The sequence below is a fragment of the Hyla sarda genome, chromosome 5 (assembly GCF_029499605.1).
Source record: "Hyla sarda isolate aHylSar1 chromosome 5, aHylSar1.hap1, whole genome shotgun sequence".
Taxonomy (NCBI): domain Eukaryota; kingdom Metazoa; phylum Chordata; class Amphibia; order Anura; family Hylidae; genus Hyla; species Hyla sarda.
Genome location: NC_079193.1, coordinates 155,653,693 through 155,679,618, shown reverse-complemented (window position 1 = coordinate 155,679,618; position 25,926 = coordinate 155,653,693). Strand labels below are relative to the sequence as shown.

General features: G+C 41.4%; 1 protein-coding gene and 1 long non-coding RNA gene across 9 annotated transcripts in view; one reads left to right on the top strand and one right to left on the bottom strand.

Annotated features, from left to right (window-relative positions):
• The window catches only part of TPK1 (thiamin pyrophosphokinase 1), a 528,320-nt gene that overhangs the window by 419,130 nt on the left and 83,264 nt on the right, over window positions 1-25,926 (top strand). The gene's annotated exons all lie outside the window — the stretch shown is intronic.
• On the bottom strand, window positions 9,267-13,082 carry LOC130273549 (uncharacterized). The gene is made up of 3 exons (XR_008844037.1): window positions 13,030-13,082; window positions 11,622-11,725; window positions 9,267-9,615 (listed from the first exon to the last, which is right to left on the bottom strand). It is a non-coding gene; the product is annotated as an uncharacterized LOC130273549 (long non-coding RNA).

The window sequence follows — 25,926 nt, the reverse complement described above, 5'->3', positions numbered from 1 at the left end:
TATAGTATAGTATGTTGTCTGTCTTGACTGTTATAATTTTTTCGAGCTAGAAGAAAATAAAAATAGATGTTAATTGAATATGTGTGACAGGTAATGATCTTGGCATCCTGTGTCACTGCCTGCCAAGGAAAAGGGATTTGGCTGTAGTTTACATAAAGGCCCTGATTTCTGTTTCAATACAGGGGATTGTATGCCAGCTCGAACCTCCTTGCTGGGCTGTGTGCTGTACATGATAGTCTCATTTAGTACAGTGATCCCTCAACTTACAATGGCCTCAACATACAATAGTTTCAACATACAATGGTCTTTTCTGGACCATTGTAACTTGAAACCAGACTCAACATACAATGTACAAACAGTCCAGATCTGTGAAACGTGTCACAACTGGAGGAACTGACCAATCAGAATGGGCATTTTACTGGTAAATCAACTCTATTACTGAAGTACATGCACTGAACGGCTGTCTGGTAGCGCCCCCTACAGTAGAGGGAGGAACTACAAGTTCTGTACTACTCCTTACCTGTGCCAGGGTTAGCTGCTCCCTTGAACAACAAGTAAGGGTGGCTCCATTTGGGACACTGTGTGTACTGTATAGGACCCTGAAGAAGCTCCTGTCCTCTATATAAACCATTGTTTCCCAACCAGGGTGCCTCCAGCTGTTGCAAAACTACAACTCCCAGGATGCCCGGACAGCCAACGGCTGTCCAGGCATGCTGGGAGTTGTAGTTTTGCAACAGCTGGAGGCACCCTTGTTGGGAAACATTGACATAGACAGTGTCCAGCAGCTCTTTCTTACTTTTAAATGTAAGGACTTGCTTTATCTATATTAGTTGTCTACTTATTTTTCTTTAATCCTCACCTTTTCCTTTGGATGACATCTTGATGGCTTCAGAACCAATTACCAGTTTTCCATAGAGTTAGGGTCTCAACATACAATGGTCATCCTGGAACCGATTAATATTGTAACGTGAGGGACCACTGTACATATATTTTATCACGTAAGCTGAAGATTTTTAACCCCTTAACGACCACGGACGTAAATGTACGTCCTGGTTCAGCGGGACTTCCCGCACCAGGACGTACATTTACGTCCTGTGTATGACCGTGAGCATCAGAAGGGTGCTTGCGTCATACACGGCAGGTTCCGGCTGCTAGCAGCAGCCGGGGACCCGCCGGTAATGGCCGACATCCGCGATCGCGCGGATGTCCGCCATTAACCCCTCCGATGCCGTGATCAATACAGATCACGGCATCTGCGGCATTGTGGCACTTTGATTGGATGATCGGATCTTCCGCAGCGCTGCCGCGGGGATCCGGTCATCCAGCATGACAGCCGGAGGTCCCCTTACCTAGCTCCGGCTGTCTCCCGGGGTCTTCTGCTCTGGTCTGAGATCGAGCAGACCAGAGCAGAAGATGACCGATAATACTGAGCAGTGCTGTGTCCTATACATAGCACTGCACAGTATTAGCAATCAAACGAGTGCTATAAATAGTCCCCTATGGGGACATAAAAAGTGTAAAAAAAAGTGTAAAATGTAAAAATAAAAAGTAAAAAAAAAAGTAAAAAATCCCCTCCCCCAATAAAAATGAAAATTGTCAGTTTTTCCCATTTTGCCCCCAAAAAGCGTAAAATTTTTTTTTTTAATAAACATATTTGGTATCGCCGCGTGCGTAAATATCCAAACTATCAAAATATAATGTTAATTATCCCGTACGGTGAATGGCGTAAACGTAAAAAATTTAAAAAGTCCACAAATCTTGCTTTTTTGTCACATTTTATTCAAAAAAAATTTATAAAAAAATGATCTAAAAGTTTTATTATTGCAAATGTGTATCAATAAAAAGTACAGATGACGGCGCAAAATATGAGCCCTCATACCGCCCTATATACGGAAAAATGTAAAAGTTATAGGTGGTCAATATAGGGCGATTTTAGATTACTGATTTTGTACAAAAAGTTTTCGATTTTTTTTAAGCGGTACAAAAATATAAAAGTATCTAGCCATGGGTATCATTTTAATCATATTGACCCACAGAATAAAGAACACCTATAATTTTTACAGTAAAGTGTACAGTGTGAAAACAAAACCCTCCAAAATGTGCAAAATTTTGGTTTTCATTAAAATTTCTTCCCTAAAAATGTTTTATTTGGGTTCGCCGTACATTTTATGGTAAAAAGAGAGGTTTCCTTACAAAGTACAATTGGTCACACAAAAAACAAGCCCTTATATGGGTCTTTACATGGAAATATAAAGGAGTTATGGATTTTAGAAGGCGAGGAGGAAAAAACAAAAACGCAAAAATAAAATTGGCCTGGTCCTTGAGGTGAAAATGGGCTTGGTCATTAAGAGGTTAAGTATACCTATCTGCCATTACTATTTGTATGGAATATATCAGATATCTTTATTTCTGAACATTGATTCAAAACTGTGTGAGAGAAAAAATAAAGTGATTTTTCCTACAACAACCAATCACAGCTCAGCTTTCACTTTACCAGAGCTCGTTAGCTGAGCTGTGATTGGTTGTGGGAAAATCATTCCACTTTTTTCTCTCACACAGTTTGATAAATATGGGCCATAATATTATTTTTATTAATCTTGGGGCTCAATAGCTGACAGTGGTCTACATCTTCTTGGTAGTGATGATGTCCACAACACTATAGGAAATGTTTGAGACTTGCCACGGCTTTATTCTTCAATCCACAGCACCCAGATCACATAACACATAACAGTCCTTAAAGTAAACTCTGGCCATCTGGCCTATAGCTAACATTTAGTTTCCCTCACTATACAAGTGGCATCTTACCAACCACTTAGCAGAACACCAACCTTACATGTGTTACCTGACACACTTTCACCAATGTCCATTCAGAGGTCAAGAGACCTCAGCATCACGCGAAATACAACAACTCCAGAAGCAGGAGCCATTCCTTTATATGGCCTCTCCAGGCTTTAGCATGACACTTCTCCTGACTAGGAGCTATAACCTAGATGTCTCATTCTTGTCCCAAAGAGCTCTCCCTGTTGGTTTTTACCGAGCCTTACTTTTACCGAGCCTTTACCTCCACTGCACCAAATTTTGTATTCCAGTTGCATAAAACAACCTCCTCAGCAGGCACAATGCCATAATAATAATATGAAAAGGTGCCTGTACATGTAGTGATAAATGTTAGCACTATGACTAAGAATGGTCGTTCACTTGACAAATCATCTCTTTGACATCTCTTGTAGATCCCATGTTTGAGGCTTTGTCTGTGATAATTAGAAAAGAGCAAATATATAGTAAGATTCACAACGCCCGAATCTAATAAATCAGCCAGATTGGAGCCAGGAAATAATTTTTCTCCCTAAAATGAAAAAATTTAGCTTCTACCTCATGGGAGTGTTCTGCTTTCCTCTGAATCAACATTATTGGGTATTAGGCTGGATTCTATTAGCCTTACAAGCTATGTAACTACATTTAGTTTTAAAAATGTCATTTCAGAAGATTTATCAAACTCTGTGCAGAGGAAAAGTTGACCAGTTGCCCAAAGCAACCAATCAGATCGCTTCTTTCATTTTTGAAAAGGCTTCTGAAAAATTAAAGAAGCAATCGGATTGGTTGCAATGGGCGACTGTTCAACTTTTTCTCTGCACAGGTCTTGATGAATCTCCCCCCCCCACCCCTTGTGCTTATCATATGTTCCGATTCCTCTGAGAAGTCTGAAGTGAGACAGTCCAGAGCAGTGTTTCCCAACCAGGGGGCCTCCAGGTGTTGCAAAACTACAACTCCCAGAATGCCTGGACAGCCAAAGGCTGTCCAGGTATGCTGAGAGTTGTAGTTTTGCAACATCTTTAGGCACCCTGGTTGGGAAACACTGGTCCAGAGTCTATTTCCAAACTTCTTCTAGGAATCGGAACACTTGATAAGCAGGAGAGATTTTTACTAAACTGAATAAATCAAGGAGGCTCAATTGCTTTTATCAATATGATCCTACCATTAGTTCATTTCTATGGTAGGGCATGTAACTGATATTTAAATGATCAGAAATTCCTTCAGAAGTGAGTTAAATCTGATCATCACAGATATTTTGCAATGTGTGCCTCATTAACCTATTATTGCCATTTCCGACAGATTTTTCGACTAGGATTGCTTAATCACTATAATAAACCGCAATATTTATGTATTTCAATGTATTTGCCTTTCTACATTACTCTAACATGCATATTATTAAATTGGTACTCCTGTACTTTAATCTGTTGGGGACGGAGGACGTACAGGTACGCCCATGCCTCCTGGTACTTAAGGAAGGAGGGCGTACCTTTATGCCCTCTGTATTTCCGATCACCACCACTCGCCGGGTGGTGATCGGACTGGGATGACTGCTGATATCTATGCGATCACCGAAAATCGTTGATCAATTCAGACCGGCGATTTGCGGCGATTCTGGGTTAACGGGTCACTGGTGACCCGATCGCCCAGAACATAAGAGTGATCGGAGCTGTCCGAGACAGCGCCAACCATCCTAAAGGATAGGAGTGAGGTGGCAGGGGAGCCACCTCTTCCTGTCCCCTGCCATTGGTCAGTCAGGACTAACCGACCAATGGCAGTTGGGGGTGGGAGGCGTTAAAGTTCATTTCCCCCACTCTGCCCACCGATTGAAGTCAGGGAAGTATGGCGAGGTCGAGGGAGCATGGCCGGCTTACCAGATCAGCGGCGGCAGAGACATTGGGCGGCAGCAGGAGGAGGCAGGCTGGAAAGTGTGGCGGTGGAAGAGGCAGCAGTGAAGATTGCTGGTAAGGGTAAGTGATCTTCACTGTGGCCTTCCAAAAGTTCTTGCAACTTTCAGCATGCACTGACTCTGGGCATGCTGGGAGTTGTAGTTTTGCAACATGTGAAGTGGCACAGTTTGGAAACCACTATACGGTGCTCTCCAAACTGTAGCCCTCCAAATGTTGCAAAACTACAATTCCCAGCATGCAGTCAGGGATGCTGGGCGGTGTAGTTCTGCAATATCTGTCCCTTCAGATATTGCAGGACTACAACTACCAGCATGCCTGGACAGTCTGGGCATGCTTGGAGTTGTAGTTTTACAACATCTGGAGGGCTACAGTTTGGAGACCACTACTTTGCGGTTTCTAAACTGTTCTTCTCCAGTTGTTGCATAACTACAACTCCTAGCATGCATTTCAACTGTCAGTGCATGCTGGGAGTTGTAGTTTTGCAACAGCTGTAAGCACACTGGTTGGGAAACACTGAGCTAGAGTCTGTTTCCTAACTCAGTGATTCCAACCCGTGTGACTTCAGCTGATGCAAAACTACAACGCACAGAATGCACTGACAGATCGTACATACTGGGAGTTGTCATTTTGCAACAGCTGGAGGCACACGGGATGGAATCACTGAGCTAGAGTCTGTTTTCTAACTTAGTGGTTCCCCACCAGTGTGCCTACAGCTGTTGCAAAACTACAACTTCCAGCATGTACGGTCTGTCAGTGCATTCTGGGAATTGTAGTTTTGCAACAGCTGAAGGTTTGATAAGCAGGAGTACATTCACATGGGCGGGGGTTTACCGTGGGTTTCCTTCTACAAGTTTTAGTTGCAGCAAATTTTCTGCCGCAGCTCAAACAGCAGAAAACTCACTGTGAACCCCCGCCTGTGTGAATGTACCCTAAAAACACTACACTACACAACACTAACACAAAATAAAAAGTAAAACCCTACATACACACCCTTACACGTCCCCCCCCCCCCCCCCCCCAATAAAAAGGAAAAATGTCTCATACGGCAGTGTTTTGTAAACAGAGCCTCCAGCTTTTGCAAAACAACAACTCCCAGTATTGCCGGACAGCCATTGACTGTCCTGGCACGCTGGGAGTTTTGCAGCAGCTGGAGACACCCTGTTTGGGAAACACTGCCGTAGGGTTTTGGTGGAGATAAGCGCCATCCTTCTATCCAGGTACGCCCCTATTGCAAATTCCTAATTAAGGCCTCAAATGCGCATGGCACTCTCTCATGTGCCGACACATTCTATGTTTCTATGTATTTCAAGGCAACAGTTTAGTGCCACATATGGGGTATTTCCGTACTCAGGAGAAATTGTGTTACAAATTTTGGGGGGATTTTTCTCCTTTTACCCCTTATGAAAAGGAAAAGTTAGGGGCTACACCAGCATATTAGTGTAAAAAAATAAAAATAAAAATGTTTACACTAACATACTGGTGTTGCCCTATACTTTTCATTTTCACAAGAGGTGAAAGGAAAAAAAGACCCCCGAAATTCGTAACACAATTTCTGAAAACCCATATGTGGATGTAAAATGCTCTGCGAACGCGCAACAGGGCTAAGGAGTGAGAGAGCGCCATGTACATTTGAGGCCTAAATTGGTGATTTGCACATGGGTGGCTGATAGTTGCAGCTGTTCTGACATGAACGCAAAAATAAATAAAAAAACACCCACATGTGACCCCATTTTGGAAACTACACCCCTCAAGGAAAGTAACGAGGTGTATAGTGAGCCTTAACACCCCACAGGTCTTTTACGAATTTTCGTTAAAGTTGGACGTGAAAATAAAAATGTCCCCCCCCTCCCTCAGATGCTGGTGTTACCCCAAATTTTTCACAAGGGGTAATAGGAAAAAAGCCTCCCAAAATTTGTAACACCAAAGGAAATACCCCATATGTGGATCTAAAGTGCTCTGCGGGCACACTACAGGGCTCAGAAAAGAAGGAGCACCATTGGGCTTTTGGAGAGAGAATTAGGCTGGAATTGAAGGCCATGTGCGTTTACAAAGCCCCATGGTGCCAGAACAGTGGACCCCCCCCCCCCACATGTGACCCCATTTTGGAAACTACACCCCTCACGGAAAAAACAAGGGGTAAGCTAAGCATTTACACACCACAGGTGTCTGACAGTCAGTCACAGGTGTCTGTTTTTGAACAGTCATCCGTAAAAATGAAAAATGTAATTTTTCATTTGCACAGCCCACTGTTCCAAAGATCTGTCAAACGCCAGTGGGGTGTAAATGCTCACTGCACCCCTTATTACATTCCGTGAGAGGTGTAGTTTCCAAAATGGGGTCACATGTGGGGGTCCACTGTTCTGGCACCATGGGGGCTGTAAACGCACATGGCCCCTGACTTCCATTCCAACCAAATTCTATCTCCAAAAGCCCAATGGCGCTCCTTCTCTTCTGAGCATTGTAGTTTGCCCGCAGAGCACTTTATATCCACATATGGGGTATTTCCATACTCAGAAGAAATGGGGTTACAAATTGAGTGAAAATTAAAAATTTGGGGTAACACCAGCATTTTATTGAAAAAATATTTTTTTATTTTTACGTCCCACTTTAATGAAAGATAGTCAATCACCTGTGGGGTACTGTTCTGGCATCATGGGGGCTTCCTAAATGCGCCATGCCCCCCAAAACCCATTTCAGCAAAATTCGCTCTCCAAAAGCCCAATGTCGCTCCTTCCCTTCTGAGCCCCCTAGTGCACCCACAGAGCACTTTACATCCGCATATGAAGTATTTCTTTACTTGAGAGAAATGGGGGGTACAAATTTTGGGGGGCATTTTCTCCTATTACTCCTTGTGAAAATAAAAAGTTTGGGGTAACAGCATTTTAGTTTTAAAAATATAATTTTTCATTTTTTACATCCCACTTTAACGAAAGTTCGTCAATCACCTGTGGGGTATAAAGAAATAATATAATTATAAATAATTTACCCCTTACTACGTTCCTTTAGGGGGGTGTAGTTTCCAAAATTGGGTGCCCTGTGGCGGGGGTGGGGGTTACTGTTCTGGCATCATGGGGGCCTCCTAAATGCGACATGCTCCCCAAAAACAATTTTAGTAAAATTTGTTTTCCAAAATGCCATTGTCGCTCCTTCCCTTCTGAGCCCTCTAGTGCACCTACAGAGCACTTTACATCCACATATGAGGTATTTCCTTACTCAAGAGAACATTAATTACAAGTTTTGGAGGGGGGGGGGGCTTTTCCCCCATGTAAAAATGAAAAAATAATATGTAAGTGTAAAAAATTGAGATTTAGATTTTTCTCCTCCATTTTGCTGCTATTCCTGTGAAACAGCAATTGGAAAATTGCTGCTATACTTTGAAGCTCTCTGATGTCTTCAAAAAGTGGAAACATGTCAACTTTATGATGCAAACATCACGGAGGGGGGGGGGGGCACAGCGGTCGGACACCCCGCGATCTAACACTTATCCCCAATCCTTGAGATAGGGGATAAGTTTTTACATAAATATGTGGCACAATACCCCTTTAAAATATAACTTATTTAGATCCTTTAATAATAATATTTATGACCAATGAGACCACCAATTAAGTCTGTTGGTGTGTGTATCAGGGCACAAAAATATATTGACAAATATTGAATATATAGAGATAAAGTATGTAGCCAGTGGTACCAATGAAATTCTGTTTATTCGGATCCCATAAAACCGCATGCAAGCGGGATTCGGCCAGCAAACAACAACCATAAATCAGTGTGGACGCGTTTCGGGTATGCACACTTTGTCTCCATAGCTGAGGTGCACATAGATGCAGTGCGTCCCGGCATCTATGTGCACCTCAGCTATGGAAAGATTCTGTTAGATAATTTTTTCTATTAGTTCCTCACATAGCATTTAACTCTGTATCTATTTTACTCCCTCCTGAAGAACCCCAAAAACATTTAAAATGGGGGGAAACACGTAGAGGAAGTCTATGTTTTTACCTTTTGTTATTATCAATATTGTCTTTTGAGCACATTTATTGCACTGTATTTTATCTTTAGTCTGTAAGTGGTGATGCATCATCATTAGGGATTATTCCTATTATTGAATAGGGCAACATAGGGCCATTCAGCAGACAGCCAACGCTTGAAGTGGGGGCTCATCCTAAACTGTTAGGTAGGGCGATTGTAGGGATAGTATTATCATTGTGTGGTTTATATTTCTATACCATCATTCCAACAGAATATGCCCTATAACCGACCTTCAGCCGACCAGTCTGTCCTGCTGCTATTGGCAGAAAACTGTAAGTGATTCAAAATAATATATACCTATGTTGTATTTCTATACATATACTGTATTTTTACACCTATATTAGCTTTATGTTTATAATGGTATTTATGTGCAGGTTATAGAGCTGCTATGGATCACTATAGATATACTAACAACCATTGGTTGTGCGAGAAGTCCCTAGTCCAACCTTCCTCTCCCAGGAGAAGGGGTGGGCCCAAAACCTGTTGGTAGTAGTCTAGGGCTGGCCTTTCCCTGCTTTTGTCAGAAAAGTGTTTATATTTCCTAGCTTCTGCTCTTGCTACACATACATACACCTAGACCACATGTGTTATCACTAGGTGAAATCCTCTCTAAAATCAAGTCACTGTTTATTTTCCTGTCCACGCTGTGAGGATAAAGTGCTCAAGTTCTTCATCTTCAAGAAGGAGTTTATTGTTTTTTAACAGAGAGAATAAGGCTGATCAAGGGTCTCCCTGTAATACATTAATCTCTTAGTTGGTACTACTTGGCTGTCACTTTGAGATTTTTCTGCTCTTGTCCCTACGGGTAATGTGTCACAAACCAGAGTTGTGTTAATAAAGTCTACATTTTTCACCACAGTAAACCAACCTGTAAAAGATAATCATAAATCGTATCAGTAAAGTGGACTGAGAACATATTTAACTGTGAATATTTGCTAAACATGTGCTAAAAAGGGCCGAAAGATTGCAAAATTCTGTAGATTTGCTTTAAAAAGCTGTGTTTAAAAGAGACGGTGACCAAATATCCGTTTCCCTGGCTCTCAAAAAGCCGTTAACATTCAAAGTTGTACCAAAACAACTGCATTATATTGGATTTGCACAAAGAAGTTCAGTTAAGTTGTTAAACTTGTTTCACAGAATCCTACTGTCCAGAGGTGTCATTCCTGCACTTTGCATTATGGGTACAACTCATTTGACAAAAGGTCACAAGGGCTATGCCACGTGACTTAACAGTTAAATGACTACTACTTCCAGCTAGCCTGCAGCATAGCGCTCATCGTTCCTGTGGCTACCACATAAGTAAGTGTACGTTCACACGTAGCAGATTCATTTAAGATATTCCATAAATATTAGGGTGGGTTCACACTACCTTCTGGTTTTGTGACCGGATCTAAGACCTTGGTATGCCGCGGTTTTAGGTCTGGTCACAAAACCGGATACAGGGCAAAAATGAGCCGACCGGAGTCACTGTCCGACTCTGCTCATCTCATTTAAATGAGATACGGGGCCGGGTCCACCTCAGATACGGGAGCGCCCAGTTTTCACTCCCCGCAGCCGGATCCGGTGACCATATCTTCAAAATGTAGTGTGACCCCACCCGTAGTCTGGTTGTTTCTGCAGACTTTCAATGGATTCAAACAAATACAACAAATCTGCAGACTGTGACCTATCATCAGGGTAAGGGTAACAAATATGCTGCATATTTTCCATCCTGATATATCAGGATTTTCTTTTCTGCAGTAGCAGCAAAATATATCCAGTTTTAATTCCATAGTCTGTAAAGTTATGTGTCACAGTCACAGATTTGTTTCGCGTTTTCCCCATTGCCTTTAATGAGAGAGTCAAAATCTTCAATAAATCCACAACAAAATGATCGCAGATTTTAATGTGTAGCAGCTGTGGATCTGCTGCTAAGTGATCAATGGAAGGTGTTAAACCTGTTGATTGTATTTGTATTTTATTTTTAGCATTCCCATCAAAATCTGCAACAAATCCACAATAAAATCTGCACAATTTTAGTGCGTTTTTCTCTGGGGCAGAGAATATCCACAGAAAATGCATTCGAATTGAACATAATATAAGGAAGACTTCAGCATGTGATAGTTCAGGGAAAACTAGAACAATTACTGTAATAAGAAGTATATACTTATGTAGACTCCTCTGAAGAGGATGTGACTAGTATCCAATCTGAGCATTGTTTTAATAACGCTTCATAAGGACAAGGCAAACTCACAAAGCCTCCTGCTTAATACGACATTAAATTCTCAAATAAATTTAAGTACCTGAAAGCTACCAGCAGTGAGCTCATAAAAAGGAGTGCAATAAATAGATATGCAGCATTTGTGCAACACATAGAGAACAGAGTAATTAAATTGCAAATTAAATGTACTCGCCGGTGCGGTGTTAAAAGATTAGTACTGCAGGGTAAACTCTAATTTAAAAGAAAGAGCGGATTTCTTTAAGTGAAGTGGACATGTACACTGCACATTAACTTTGAAGAAAATATGGTTGATGTGTATTGGCTGGCAGACAGCGCCACCTACTGACTGCTGAGAATCCAAAAGCGTGTAATTAGTGACCACATGTTAACAAATGTGTACGGACGGGTGTGGAAATAAATGGTTATTTAGTTTTGTACATACAAATCAACTAGTGATCTTTTGTTTTTTTTACAAATATATATATATATGTATGTATATAAATAATAAAAAGGATTTACATGCTTTGTCGTAATATTTGTATTTGTTACTGCCTTAAATTTACCTTTTGCCTCCTTTTTAGAGCACATTTGGAAGCTTATTTTATAAAAAGTTTATATTGTCATCTTCACATTTTTTCCTGCAAGAGCAACTGAATATTGACATCCATGGTTACCTGGAATATTAAACTTCTCAGTGGCTCCTCCACATAGATGATATTCAATAGGCTTTGTATGACATTAAAATATTGAAGCGTGCTAGATTTTTCTCCAGGGACACCTACAAGCAGAATGTGAGTAATATCAGTATCAGTTTATGAAGGTGAGGACTCCCACAGAGCAATATAATAGGCGATAGATCACCGTCTCGACTCAGGGTTCACACTATGGAATCTCCAGGCGGAAATGCGGCCAATTCTGACTGAATCAGTCAGCGTTAGGACCGTCCGGACATTGCTGTCCCCAATAGACAGCTATCTTCCACGAGTAGATCCGCCTGAAAAATTGATCACCACCATTCTTCAGGCAGAAATTTGAAAAAAAAATTCTGTTCATAAATTCTGCTTCAAAGATTACGAACTGGATTGGTGAACGGAAAACCTATTGACTAGCTTGTACGTTTTAGTAAGCAGAATTTCTGACTGCCATTTCAAAGCGGAATTGCAGGCAGAAATTCCGTAGAAAGACATGGCACAGTATTTCTTTATATGTGAATGGCATCCAGCTGGCATATGTTCTGAAAAAGTCAATAATGGATAATTATGGTGGGAAACTTTTTTAGAGAAAAAAGATATTCTGGATCCAGCAATTCCATAAAACATCAAAATGTATTCGCAATTAAAAAAAAATTAAAATCTTGCAAACAAGGACTTACTGCACACCACCTAGTCAGTGATACACTGAAACATGGACGCGTTTCGAGCGCATGCTTTTTGCAAGATTTCAATGTTTTGGATTACGAATAAATTTTGATGTTTTATGGAATTGCTAGATCCAGAATATCTTCTCTACAATACGTGCCAGGCCAGGCCAGGCTGAGAATCCGTGCAAGACCAGTGGGAGGTGAGCTGAAGATTTCTTTTACTATCGGGAAACTTTTTTCTCTCTTTTATGCTTTTCAGAACATTTTGACATTTGTTATTACCAGTGTACATTCAGGCATCCCATTGCCATCATTGCAATATTTCCATAATCATAGATCTACTGTTGTGTAGGGAAATTTGTCAAGGCTATTGGCTGTTTATAAAAAGTTACAGCCAACTGTTATATGTATTCTTGTGTTGTATCACTACAACATTGTTTATGCTGTCTTTAAACAATAAATTCCCAAAGCCTGCAGCTATCATCCTAGTTATAGTCCAGAGCAGAACGCTTCTTATATAACATTGCCGTGGTACGACAGATGTGTTTCATAAATGGGCAAAAGTATAATGCTGAAAGCCAACCTATACCTGCACAAATAAAACATTTAATGAGTGTTTAACCATGTTTTTTATGATGCTTGTAATCCACATAAATCATTTACAATATCATATATCGATTTTAAGTCTCTGAAATGACTTAGAGCTATTGCCATCTGCTAACCTACTAGACTTTCAGCTGTTGCCAGGTGTTCAACTGTTAAACTAACCTTGAACTGTTGCCAGCTTTACAAGTATTAAACTGCCCCTAAACTGCTATCTAGCTATGGCTGTTATATGAAACAGCTGACCCCCTCAACCATTTTTTCACTGCTGCATCCCCAGTCCTTACCGGGGGCATTTTGCTTTGTGTGTGGCAGTCATACCTGGCACATGCATGGTGTTTAAAGCAAATGCCAAGATAAAGGATGATAAAGGGAAAAAAAAGTATGAACTCCACATTACACATATCCAAACAATATACACATATATATATATATATATATATATATATATATATATATATAGTTGCATATTTCATTTAGATGCAAATGGGACAGGCTTAAAGGCTATCCTTTATTTAAGATAAGGCCAGGGAATATTTATAGTATGCCAAATATTGGGAAGACTGTATGGGCCGAATGGTCCTTATCTGCCAATACATTCTATTTTTCACCCAAGTCACAATAATAATCTAACTAAATAAGTACTACACAAACAGCTTTACTGTTTATGTATTGATCAAACATCCACAGTGTAGGGAGAAAAATGTAACCTTTGAATGCTATAACCTAGATTCCCCTTTAGAAGCAGCCACCTTCACCATTGGTTTCCTGTAGCTGCAGATAAGATTTGTACAATGTTGAGGAGGCCTTTAGGGCCATTCCTGCTTGCAAAGCAGTGGGCGAAGAGTGGGACAAAATTCCTTCAATGCCATGGGAAAGTCTCATTGCCAGTTATTACAAATGCTTGATTGCAATTGTTGCTGCTGTGGGTGGCACAACCAGTTATTGGGGGGGGGGGGGGGGGGGGGGATTTATTAAAACCTGTGCATAGGAAGCGTTGTGCAGTTGCTCAAAGCAACCTATCAGATTGCTTATTTCATTTCATTTTTCAGAGGCCTTTTTAAAACTGAAAGAAGTAATCTGGTTGCTGTGGGCAACTACTCCATGTTTCCTTTGCATAGGTTTTGATAAATTCCCCCTAATATGTTTAGGGGCAATAACTTTTTCACGTAGAGCCATGAAGGTTCAGATAGCTTTTTCCCATAATAAATAAAATGATTACTTGGGCAATCTCTGTGTAATATTAAAGTTTGATGATCTGAATCATTTAAGTGTGACAAATACGCTTAAAAAAATCAGTTAAGGGGCGAACACTTTTAATTTCCCACCAGTCATTCCAGTGTTTACCAGAAGGATATGGAAGTATAAGAAGATTTAAATTTGGCCGGACCCCTGGTCTTCTCTTTACTTCCTTCTCCAAGAGGAGAGAAGACTGGAGGGCCGTACAGAGCCAAATGGAATATGTGGGGGATGTGAGTAATATCAGTATCAGTTTATGAAGGTGGGGACTCCTACAGAACAATATAATACGCAATGGATCACAATCTTTACTCAGGGATACCTGTTGTAATTTTGGGGAGTTTCTTATAGACAAACTATAAGAGTATGTTCACATGAGCAAGTTTGTAGCAAGTTTTTCACTGCAAGTTGAAGGCTGGGTTCACACCACGGTTTGTTAAATACGGCTCCCGTATACGGTTGGGAGGAGGGGGCGGGGCTTAATCGCAGCGCCCGCACCCAGCCGTATTCGGGAACCATATTTAATGTATGTCTATGAGCCGACTGGAGTGAACCGCAGCCTCCGGTCAGCTTCGTTTTCGGCCGTATGCGGTTTCCCGACCGCAGACAAAAACGTGGTCGACCACGTTTTTGCCTTCGGTCGGGAAACCGCATACAGCCGAAAACGAAGCCGACCGGAGGCTGCGGTTCACTCCGGTCGGCTCATAGACATACATTAAATACGGTTCCCGAATACGGCTGAGTGCGGGCGCCGCGATTAAGCCCCGCCCCCCTCCTCCCGACCGTCTACGGGAGCCGTATTTAACAAAACGTGGTGTGAACCCAGCCTAGGCCGTGGCATGTTTCCTTTGCTGATTTTATGCTGGGGAAGAATTACAGATGTTAAAAATTTCTTCTGTAGGAATTGGTGTTATCCAGGATTAGAAAAAGATAACTTCTTGAAAAATTTTAGCTTTGTATGTTATACCAAAAAAAATTGCTGTCCAGCTGAAGGTGATCCGATAAAACTGGCCTTAATTGAAAATTCACATAGATTCCACAAGACATAGAAACAGGAAACCCCTGACGCGTTTCACGCAATACAGCGCTTAGTCATATGACTAAGAGCTGTATTCCGTGAAACGCATCAGAGGTTTCCTGTTTCTAGTCTTGTGGAATTTATGTGAATTTTCAATAAAAGCAAGTTTTATCGGATCACCTTGAGCAGGACAGGGCCACATATTTCTGTACTCAGGAGGAATTGCGGGGGGGCTTTTACCCCTTATGAAATGGAAAAGTTGGGGTCTACATCAGCATGTTAGTGTAAATTTTTTTTTTTTTTTACACTAACATGCTGTTGTTGCCCAATACTATTCATTTTTACAAGAGGTAAAAGGAAAAAAAGACCCCCAAAGTTTGTAAACCAATTTCTCCTGAGTCTGGAAATACCCCAGATGTGGACGTAAAATGCTCTGCGGGCGAACAACATGGTTCAGGAGTGAGAGCGCACTATGTGCATTTGAGGTGATTTGCACAGGGTTGGCTGATCGTTACAGCGGTTCTAACATAAACGCAAATAAAAGAAAACACCCAGATGTGACCCCATTTTGGAAACAACATCCCTCACAGAACTTAACAAGGGGCATAGGGAGCCTTAGCACCCCACAGGTGTTTGACGAATTTTCGTTGAAGTTGGACGTGAAAATGAAAAATTTGATTTTTTTCACTAAAACGCCATTGGGTTTTTGGAGAGAGAATTTGTCTGGAATTGAAGGCCATGTGTGTTTTCAAAGCCCCCATTGTGCCAGAACAGTGGACCCCCCCCCACGTGTGACCCCATTTTGGAAACTACACCCCTCACGTAATGTAACAAGGGGTGCAGTGAGCATTTACACCCCACTGGTGTCTGACAGATTTTTTTAAACATTGGTCTATAAAAATGAAAAATTTGCACAGCCAACTGTCACTGTCATTTGCACAGCCCATTGTTCCAAAGACCTGTCAAACGCCAGTGGGGTGTAAATGCTCACAACACCCCTTATTACATTCCATGAGGGGTGTAGTTTCCGAAATAGGGTCACATGTGGGGGTCCACTGTTCTGGCAGCATGGGTGCTTAGTAAACACACATGGCCCCCGACTTCCATTCCAACCAAATTTTCTCTCCAAAAGCCCAATAGCGCTCCTTCTCTTCTGAGCCCTGTAGTGCACCCGCAGAGCTTTTTACATCCACATATGGGGTATTTCCATGCTCAGAAGAAATTGGGTTACAAGTCTTGAGGGTCTTTTTCTCCTATTACCCCTTGTGAAAATAAAAACAAATTGGGGTAACACCAGCATTTTAGTGAAAAAATCAAATATTTCATTTTCATGTCCAACTTTAACGAAAAGTCGTCAAACACCTGTGGGGTGTAAAGGTTCACTGTACCCCTTGTTATGTTCCTTGAGGGGTGTAGTTTCCAAAATAGTATGCCATGTTGGGTAATTTTTGCTGTTCTGGCACCATAGGGGCTTCCTAAATGTGACATGCCCCCAAAAACCATTTCAGCAAAATTTGCTTTCTGAAAGCCAAATGTGGCTCCTTCTCTTCTGAGCATTGTAGTTTGCCTGCAATGCACTCTACGTCCACAGAGGGGGTATGTCCGTACTCAGAAGAAATGGGGTTACAAATTTTGGGGGGCATTTTCTCCTATTACCTCTTGTAAAAATGCAAAATTTGGTAAACAGCATGTTAGTGAAATTATTTTTTTTATTTACACATCCAATGTCAAACACCTGTGGGGTGTTAAGGCTCACTATACCCCTTGTTACATTCCTTGAGGCGTGAAGTTTTCAAAATAGTATGCCATGTGGGGTTTCCTTTTTTTTATTTTTTTTTTTATTTGCTGTTCTAGCACCATAGGGGCTTCCTAAATGCAACATGCCCCCCAAAAACCATTTTAGCAAAATTCGCTCTCCAAAATCCCATTGTCTCTCCTTCCCTTCTGAGCCCTGTAGTGCACCCACAGAGCACTTTACATCCACATATGAGGTATTTCCTTACTCGAGAGAAATTGGGTTACAAATTTTGGGGGGCTTTTTCTCCTATTACCCCTTGGGAACAATTCAAAAAATGGGTCTACAAGATCATGCGAGTGTAAAAAAAAAGGAAGATTTTGAATTTTCTCCTTCACTTTGCTGCTATTCCTGTGAAACATCTAAAGGGTTAATAAACTTTCTCAATGTCATTTTGAATACTTTGAGGGGTGCAGTTTCTATAATGGGGCATTTATGGGGTATTTCTTATATGAAGGCCCTTCAAATCCACTTCAAAACTTACCGTATTTATCGGCGTAAACACGCATTTTTTAGGCTAAAATTTTTAGCCTAAAGTCTACCTGCGTTATACGCCGATAAGCCACTGCAGTTCAATGATTTAAAGCGGGAGCTTTAAATCAATGAACTGCAGCGGCTTTTTCAGGTGCAGAGACCGCCAGCGCTGCCGGCTTCTCTGCCCCTGCCTGTCCTGGGGTCCCTGCTGCCGCCGCTTCTCTCCCCCTTCTATCGGCGCCGCTGCCCCTTCTCTCCCCCTGTCTATCGGTGCCGCTGCCCCTTCTCTCACACTTGCTATCGGTGCCGATAGCCAGGGGGAGAGAAGCAGCGCCGGCAATGGGACAGCGGCGCCGACAGACAGGGGGAGAGAAGGGGCAGCGGCACCCATTGCCGGCGCCACTGCCCCGTTGCCTCCCCCATCCCCGGTTGTATAATTACCTGTTGCCGGGGTCGGGTCCGCGCTGCTTCAGGCCTCCGGTATGCGTCCCCTGTGTCGTTGCTATGCGCTGCGCGGCGTAATGACGAGTGACGTCACTCGTCATTGTGTCTCGCAGCGCATAGCAACGACGCAGGGGACGCCACACCGGAGGCCTGAAGCAGCGCGGACCCGACCCTGGAAACAGGTAACAACAACCGGGGATGGGGGAGGCAACGGGGCAGCGGCACCTATAGACGGGGAGAGAGGGGGCAGCGGCGCCGATAGCCAGGGGGAGAGAAGCGGCGGCAGCAGGGCTCTAGACCCCTGGAAAGGCAGGGGGAGAGAAGCGGGCAACGACGGCCTCTCTCCCCCTGCCTTTCCTGGGGGCTTCTGCGGGGTAAGAAACAGTGTATCGGGGTATGCACACACACGCACCCTCATTTTACCAAGGATATTTGGGTAAAAAGCTTTTTTTACCCAAATATCCTTGGTAAAATAAGGGTGCGTGTTATAGGCCGGTGCGTGGTATACCCCGATAAATACGGTAACTGGTCCCTGAAAATCTCCGATTTTGAAAATTTCGTGAAAAATTTGAAAATTGCTGCTATACTTTGAAGCCCTCTGATGTCTAGAAAAACTAAAAATATGTCAACTTTATGATACCAACATTAAGTAGACATATGATATAAGTGAATCAATATATAATTTATTTAGTATGTCTATTTTCCTTACAAGCAGAGAGCTTCAAAGTTAGAAAAATGCTACATTTTAAAATTTTTCATGAAATTTTCAAATTCTTCGCCAAGAAATGATGTAAGTATCAATGAAAATTGACCACTATGATAAAGTAGAATATGTCACGAAAAAACATTCTTGGAATCAAATTTATAAATAAAAGCATCCCAGAGTTATTAATGCTTAAAGTGACAGTGGTCAGATGTGCAAAAAATACTCTGGTCCTTAAAGGGTTACTCCGCCCCTAGACATCTTATCCCCTATCCAAAGGATAGGGGATAAGATGTCAGATTGCCGGGGTCCTGCTGCTGGGGACCCCCGGGATCTACCATGTAGCACCCACCTTTAGCGGCTTCCTGAACCGCTGGAGGTCCTCAGGCTGAGTCCATCTTGACCACGAGGACGGAGCATAGTGACGTCACGGCTCTGCCCCGTGTGACGTGATGCTCCGCCCCCTCAATGCAAGTCTATTGGAGGGGGCGTGACCGCTGTCACGCCCCCTTCCATAGGCTTGCATTGAGGGGGCGGAGCATGGCGTCACACAGGGGCGGAGCCGTGACGTCACTATGCTCCGTCCCCATGATCGCCAGTAATCAGACCCGGAGCAAACGCTCCGGGGACTGATTCTAACGGGGTGCGGCGTGGAAGATCACGGGGGTCCCCAGCGGTAGGACTCCCGCGATCAGGCAACTTATCCCCTATCCTTTGGATAGAGGATAAGATGTCTTAGCGCCGGAGTACCCCTTTAAGGTAAAAATGGTCTTGGTCCTTAAGGGTTTAAAGGGGTATTACAGGATTTTTATTTTTTATTTGACTGTTACAGGGGCTGTAAAGTTAGTGCAGTTCATGATATACTGTCTGTACCTGTGTGCGATGGTAGTCTCGCAATTCTTATGTGATCTTTGCCACAGTGTTTATCTTTAACAGCATACAAAATGACTTTGTTTTTCCCAGGTTGCAGAGTGACCCGATACATTACATCACTAGTGAATTGTAATTTTGCAACAGCTGGAGGCACCCTGGTTAGAAAACACTGGTCTATTGTTCACAGCAAGGCATAGAAGGCAGCACAGCTGTGTTTCAGTGGGGTGGCTGATGTGTGGGAGGAAGAAAAGTGACCTCACATTTACAAACAGAGGATTATGGAACTTATAGTTTGATGGTGGGATTTCCAATAGAAAATAGCCAATTAAAAAAAAAAATCACATGGTAATCTCACAACATAGCCATTTAGCTCTAAGACAAGCACGGATCCTTCCTAAGCATGTCCATTACTGTATGGCAGGTAAGTACTAAAATCACCTTATGGTGGAGAACCCCTTTTGATCCCTCTTTTGGAGGAAATTTTGGCTTGACATAAAATCCCCAATCACGTTTTTAAATGGGCACTGTCTGATACAAAAACTTTTTATATGTTGAACATCTTGGCAAAACTTTACCCTTTCTAATACTGTACTTCATAAAAAAAATAATTTTTATATAAATCATGTTTAAAAAAAAAAAAAAAAAGACCACTAGGGGTCCCCATACCATCCAGAACATAATCCTGTCTGGCTGCAGCATCATTTTGTCCCAGCTGAAGTACAGGAATGGACAAATTCGATTAAGTGAGGGTGGGACTAGCACTTCTCTGTGCTCACTCCTGTCCTGTCTATCAAACTCATGTCTTAAAACAGAGGAGTGGGTTTATTTTTTGAATATTTTGATATACGTTAATGTAAGAATGTGTAGGGAAGGATCCTTTTCTAAACCTGTCTCCAACAGCAGAGAGGCTAGGTTTACCAGTGAAATAAGACAATAATATAACTGCAAATCAGTCATAGAAAAATCATTATGTCTTTGTGGGGAGAGTTCTTCTATAAGAGACAGTCTTCTGTAGAGATTTTACTGTATTCAGCTGTAAGTTTCTACTTATCAATTTTGGGAAATTAGTACAAATTTACATTTCAATAAAAATTGGGAAAAATATCTAATATTTACTTTTCTAATTGCATGTTTATTGACCTTCTCTGTGCTGAGCCTAAATAATTGGACAGAATTTTGGCATAAATCTTACATAAATATTCAAATCTGTGTGTGCCGTTGCCTTGATTTTAAATAATGCAGAAATAGGCTGTATTTCCTCCTTAGTAACAGGAAGGTCTTATATCTGCACTGACATCTTCCTTACACATTTCTTATTAACTTGTGATATATTAATGTTTTACTATTTTAGTTTCTTCTTGGATTCTCTTGATTATGTTCCTCAATCTCTTTTCAGTCGTTAAGTGTTTTTAAGCCGTAAAACTCCAGCACAGATTGGCATAAGATAAATGGATGCTAATTGTAATTGTAACTGATGAACAACTGATGACACATTCCATGAGTTTATCATTATACGCCATCATAAGCTGAATTTGCTCAGCTAAGAATCTATCTTTTTGACAGGTATTACTCATTAATTTATGAGCTATACAAATGATGAGGGAGTTCACCTCCTTAGGCTTGAAGAATGTTTGCCTTGTTAGTCAAATACCACTGTGGCTCAGATTTTTGTTTATTATCTAAAATGCTCTGACTCCATTTATAAATAGTGAGATGTCACTAAAACATGAAAGTTAAAGTGCAGTAAATTAAAATTTAGCATGAACAGATTTAAAGGAACACTATAAATATTGCCACTAATCTATCAGTGCAATCATAATAGTGAAAAATAAAAGGAAGCATATTGCTTCCCCTCCTTCTTACTCTAGCATACCAAAATTGCAAATTGCTTCAGAAGTAAACCTTGTTTAGCTGGTAGCCACTAGAGCTGAGCGAATTTTTAAAAATTCGATTCGGCCGATTCATAAAATTTTTTTTTTTAATGATATGATCTGAATAAATTCTCTGCACATTTTTATTAGTAATGTATTTAATGATGTGTTTAATAAAGTGTGTGTGTTTCACTTTTTTTCTCTATTACATTTTTTTTAGGTAATACTACTACTCCCAGCATGGAACAAACTGTTCCATGATGGGAGTAGTAGTACCTGTGCCAATAGACAGATCGCCCCGGGTGCAACTCCTAACACCCGCTGTGATCGTCCTGTATAATGTATAGATGCGGGCGGCTTTCTCGCATCTAGATAGGACTATCGCATCGGGTGTCAGGAGTGACACCTGCTATGATCTGTCCTTAACTGCAGGTACAACTGCTCCCAACATGTAGCACACTCTGCTCCATGCTGGGAGCTGTAGTACCTGCAATAATAGACAGATCGCGGCGGGTGTTACTTCTGACACCCGATGTGATCGTCTTGTATAATGTATAGATGCGGGCGGCTAGCCGCTCTTCTCTGGTCGCACTGTAGTATGAGTATATGCCGTATATATACCTATTATTCATATTTCCCTCAGAGTGCTGTGAGTGGTTGGAACCATCTGGCCAATCACAGCTCTCTGCGGGAAATATGAATAAGTGATGTGAATTCTATTCACATCCCTGACCGGCCGGAGTATAGTGCAGACATGCGAGCGGAGGAGAAAGCCGCTACATCTCTGCAATAGATAGGTCGATCGCATGGGGTGTCAGGAGTTACGCCTGCTGTGATCTTACTATTAGTACAGGTACTACAGCTCCCATCATAGAACAATCTGTTCCATGCTGGGAGTAGTAGTACTACCTAAAAAATTTAAAAAAAAAAGAGAAAAAAAGTGAAACACACATACGCACAAACTTTATTAAACACAATAATAACCCCTTAACGGCCATGGACGTAAATGTATGTCTTGGTTTGGCGGTACTTAGCGCACCAGGACGTACATTTACGTCCGGTGCATGACTGCGAGCATCGGAGTGGTGCTCACGTCATACACAGCAGGCTTCGGCTGCTATCGTGGGCGATCGTGCGGATGTCCGCCATTAACCCCTCAGATGCCGTGATCAGTACAGATCACGTCATCTGTGGCAATGCGCACGTTAAAATAGATGATCGGATTGCACGCAACGCTGCCGCGGCGATCCGGTCATCTGTAATTGAGGACGGAAGTCCCCTCACCTGCCTCCGTCCGTCTCCCGGCGTCTCCCGCTCTGGTCTGAGATCGAGCAGACCAGAGCAGGAGATAGCGGATAATACTGATCAGTGCTATGTCCTATGCATAGCACTGAACAGTATTAGCAATTAAAAGTGTTAAAAAAAAAGTTGAAAATTTTAAAAATAAAAAGTAAAAAAAAGTGAAAAATCCTCTCCCCCAGTAAAAATGAAAATTGTCAGTTTTTCACATTTTACCCCCAAAAAGCGTAATTTTTTTAATAAACATATTTGGTATCCCCGCATGTGTAAATGTCTGATCTATCAAAATATGATGTTAATGATCCTGTATGGTGAACGGCGTAAACATAAAAAATAAACAAGTCCAAAAATGCTGCTTTTTTTTAATCACATTTTATTCCAAAAAATTTTTATAAAAAATTATCTAAAAGTTTTACATATGCAAATGTGTATCAATAAAAAGTACAGATGACGGCGCAAAAAATTAGCCCTCATACCGCCCTATATACGGAAAAATGAAAAAGTTATAGGTGGTCAAAATAGGGCAGTTTTAGATTACTGATTTTGTACAAAAAGTTTTAGATATTTTTTAAGCGGTACAAAAATATAATGAGAGGTGTCTCACTTCCTTCTATGTTCTTAGTATATTGTGTTTTACTTTTTGTATATGAAAATCTTTTCAATAAAAAGTATTGTTATAAAAAATATATATATATATAAAAGTATCTAGCCATGGGTATCATTTTAATCGCATTGACCCACAGAATAAAGAATACATGTCATTTCTACCATAAAGTGTACAGTGTGAAAACGAAACCTTCCAAAATGTTCAAAATTGTGATTTTCATTTAAATTTCCTCCCTAAAATTTTTTGGGGGGGATTCACCGTACATTTTATGGTAAAATGAGAGGTTACATTACAAAGTACAATTGGTCACGCAAAAAACAAGCCCTTATATGGGCCTGTAGACGGAAATATAAAAGAGTTATGGATTTTAGAAGTCGAGGAGGAAAAAACAAAAACACTAAAATAAAATTGGGTGAAAATGGGCTTGGTCCTTAAGGGGTTAAAATTACTTTTAAAAAACAAATGTAAAAAATTAATTATAATATATATATTTTACATTTAAATGGACCCTTTCTACATTTTTATTATTGTCGGCTACATTTTTAGGTACCTGCCCTCCCACATAAATTGATCCCTCTTTAAAAAGTAACATTAAATTTTTTTTATAATTTTTTAGACACCCAAGAATGGAGTCTACATTTTAGGCTGCTTTCACACTGAGTATTCATCCATTATTATTAAACATCAGTTTTCTGTATTGTATAATTAAAAAATGGATGTATAATAACGGATGAAATAACGGATGCAAACGGCTGAATAATGTTCGTCAAAATAACGGGCATATTCATCCGTTAAGACCAATTATAACATCCGTCATGTACTGTTATTTTATGGCTGTTATAACACCTCTTCCTACAGACTCCTGCAGCCGGGACTACTTTTACTCCCATCATGGAACAGACTGGTTTCCATGATGGGAGTAGTAGTTCCTCAGCTGCGGGAGTTTGCCGGTGGCTGGGGAGGCTACATTAGTGTTTGTACTACTACCCCCATCATGGAACAGACTCTGTTCCATGATGGGGGTTGTAGTACATGGGCTGAGGGATTGATCGCACTGGATCTCATTTCAGAAACGGATGCGATCAGAAGTTATTAAACAGGGGAGCGGGCGGCATGTCCCGCTCCCCTGTGATGTACGGTGTATTTTTACTTTCACTTTTAAATTCCCCGCCAGGAGCACTGAATGGCCGCCACTGAGGAGCCCATGTATATTTATAATAATTAATTGGCCCCAGTGTGTTTATAATAATTCATTGGCCCCGGTGTGTTTATAATAATTCATTGGCCCCAGTGTGCTTCTCCTTCCCCCCCCCCCCCCCAGTGTCCTTATTTCCCCTCCTGCTCCTCATCTTCTTGTAGCAGGGCAGCAGCGGGATTTGTTGGGAACCGGCGGCGGTGAATGGATGAAGCAGACATGTCCCGCATGTAGGCTTCATTCATTCACCGCCGCTGCCCAAGATGTCCTCGCTGCTGCCCTGCTCCTAGCGCAATCAGCACACCACCAGGACATGTCTATTCTCTGCTGCTCATCTCCATACAGCAGGGAATAGACATGTCCCGGCGGACATGCCGGCTTCATTCATTCACCACCACTGGTTTCCAACATGTCCTGCTTCCGGAGAGGAAATAAGGACATTGAGGGAAGGGGGGGGGGGGAATAAGGATAAGCACACTGGGGCCAATGAATTATCATAAACACACTGGGGCCAATTAATTTTTATAAACACACTGGGGCCAATTAATTTTTATAAATATGCATGGGGGGCATATATTTGGGGGTCAAATTAATAGTTTGAAAACCCCGCCAGGAGCCCTGAATGGCTTCTCGGTGGCAGCCATTCAGGGCTCCAGGCGTGGAAATTAAAAGTGAAAGTAAAAATACACCATACATTGCAGGGGAGCGGAGCATGCCACCCGCTCCCCTGTTTAATCATTTCTGATTGCATCGGGTTTCAGAAATGAGACCAAGTGTGACCAATACAGCATGCCCATGTTCTACAGCCCCAATCAAGGAAAAGAGTCTGTTCCATGATAGGGGTAGTAGTAGAAACACTAATGTAGCCTCCCCAGCCACCGGCAGACTCCCACAGCCGGGGAACTACTATTCCCATCATGGAAATAAGTCTGTTCAATGATGGTAGTAGTAGTCCCGGCTGCAGGAGTCTGTAGGCAGAGGTATTAAAACAGCCATAAAATAACGGCACATGACGATGTTATAACGGGTCTCAACGGATGAATATGCCCGTTATTTTGACAGTCATTATTCAGCCGTTCGCACCCGCTATTTCATCCGTTATTATACATCCATTTTTTTTATTATACAATACAGAAAGTGGATGTTTAATAACGGATGAATACTCCTAGTGTGAAAGCAGCTTAAAATGTAGACTCCATTCTTGGGTGTATAAAAAATTATAAAGCCACCAAAAAAATAAATGATAATGTTAATTTTTAAACAGGGATCAATTCATGTGGGTGGGCATGGACCTAAAAATGTAGCCAACAATAATAGAAATGTAGAAAGGGGCCATTTAAATTAAAAAATTATATATTTTTATAATTTTTACTTTTTTTTTATTAGCAATATATTTTAATATTGTGTTTAATAAAGTGTGTATGTGTGTGTCACTTTTTTTTCTCTATTATTATACCATTTAAAAAATGTTTTAGGTAGTACTACTACTCCCAGCATG